Genomic DNA, 2100 nt, shown 5'->3' on the forward strand with positions numbered 1-2100 from the left:
GGTGGGTAATATAAGCCAAAAATCTTTTCAATTAAGTTGATATAGAAGGCAATGGACATGTGATAGGTATCAAACATCAGCACAGACATGGTTATTGCAGCCTTGTTTGAGCATCAAGTAAATTATAGGCTTCCCTCCAAAGCAGTTTGTTGGTGCAAAAATCCGCCTGCGCCGGAGAAGCTAGAGTTGAGGAGGCCGCGGTCGCCGCCGGAACCTGCAAGGAAAGTCTAAACCGGAGGTGGGGTTGCTCCGGCAAGACCCTCCGACGCTCAAGTCAGTTCTCTGCCTCAACAAGAATGAAGTGCTCGAACGGAGAATTTAGCAGAGTTTTGAGATAAGAAAAATGAGCTTAAAGAAATAACGTATCTGAGTCCCCCCTTTTTATAGGCGGGGGAGGCAACGGACTGATGGCGACGTGTGTAACCGTCTGGTAGTGGGCCGCCCACGGTCAGGGAAATTAATTGTGGAGAGTGGTGGGGCAGACTCATGGCTGTTGTCATAGTCTGCCACGTATGGCCTGTTGCGGATAGTGGGGCGGCGTCCGTTGCCGCTAGCTGTCAGTGAGTAGTGGGATCGTGCAGCACCTGCCGCAGGGAGTGGGACAGAATCGTGGCCGTTTGCTACAGCCTGTCAGGGAGTAATGGGTCCGTTGCTGGAGCCGCGTAGAATCCGCTGTAGGACCTGGAACAGGATCATGATTGTTGTCGCGATCTGCCGAGGGGGTGCGGATCTGTCGATTGAGGTTCGGCCGCGGTTGGAGTCCGGCCTCCGTAGGAGCCCGGGCGGAATCGCTCTGATGTTGAAGGTGGAGCCCGGCTCCCGTAGGAGTCCGGGCGGAGCCGCTCTGATGTCGAAGGTGGAGCCCGGCTCCCGTAGGAGTCCGGGCGGAGCTGTTCTGATGTCGGAGGTGGAGCCCGGCTCCCGTAGGAGTCCGGGCGGAGCCGTTCTGGTGTCGGAAGTGGAGTCCGGCTCCCGTAGGAGTCCGGGCGGAGCCGCTCTGATGTCGAAGGTGGAGCCCGGCTCCCATAGGAGTCCGGGCGGAGCCGTTCTGATGTCGGAGGTGGAGCCCGGCTCCCGTAGGAGTCCGGGCGGAGCCGTTCTGGTGTCGGAAGTGGAGCCCGGCTCCCGTAGGAGTCCGGGCGGAGCCGTTCTGGTGTCGGAAGTGGAGTCCGGCTCCCGTAGGAGTCCGGGCGGAGCCGCTCTGATGTCGAAGGTGGAGCCCGGCTCCCGTAGGAGTCCGGGCGGAGCCGTTCTGATGTCGGAGGTGGAGCCCGGCTCCCGTAGGAGTCCGGGCGGAGCCGTTCTGGTGTCGGAAGTGGAGTCCGACTCCCGTAGGAGTCCGGGCGGAGCCGCTCTGATGTCGAAGGTGGAGCCCGGCTCCCGTAGGAGTCCGGGCGGAGCCGTTCTGATGTCGGAGGTGGAGCCCGGCTCCCGTAGGAGTCCGGGCGGAGCCGTTCTGATGGGAATTTCGGCCGCGGGTATTTTATACCCAACACCAGTCCCCCTACTTCCAAGTTTGAATTTCAAGCGAAGGAAATACACAGAGAGAGATGCGCAGCCGAAATTGCCTCCTCGATCCCTGTGCGCGGCTGCCCCCACTTAATGTGCGCGTGTCAGAATCCGTTTTTTGGCAAAGGCGACTTGAAAAGTCTTTTCGAAACCCCCATTGAAACGCGATCCCAGGCGTCGCCCTGTGGGAATCTGTGAGCGGTCAACCCTCGATAGCAACGAAGCGGATAAGCGCGACACGCGGCACACACCATCTGGCCCAGGAATTCTCGCCGTCATAACTGCGCCAGGATCCGCCGGCTATTTAAACCCTTCGATCCATTCACGGTCTCATCCCGGCGTTCTTCTTTTCCCTGAGAGTCTTGCTCCCCTCGTGCCAATTCTCGCCGCCTTTTGCCCATCAATCCCTCTCGTAGGGTTTCCACACCATGTCCTCAACTCTGGAGGCTGTTCTTGAGGGGATTGTTAGGGCTTGGAGGAAGGTGAGGAGGAGGACGACGGTCGGTGAGAATCTCTGTCATCTCAGAGGGGGCCCAAGGAAGAATTCCTTCAACAACAGGGGTTTAATATCGGAGGCTGTTGTAGAAGCTA

Source organism: Elaeis guineensis, chromosome 13, assembly GCF_000442705.2.
Source record: "Elaeis guineensis isolate ETL-2024a chromosome 13, EG11, whole genome shotgun sequence".
Lineage (NCBI taxonomy): Eukaryota > Viridiplantae > Streptophyta > Magnoliopsida > Arecales > Arecaceae > Elaeis > Elaeis guineensis.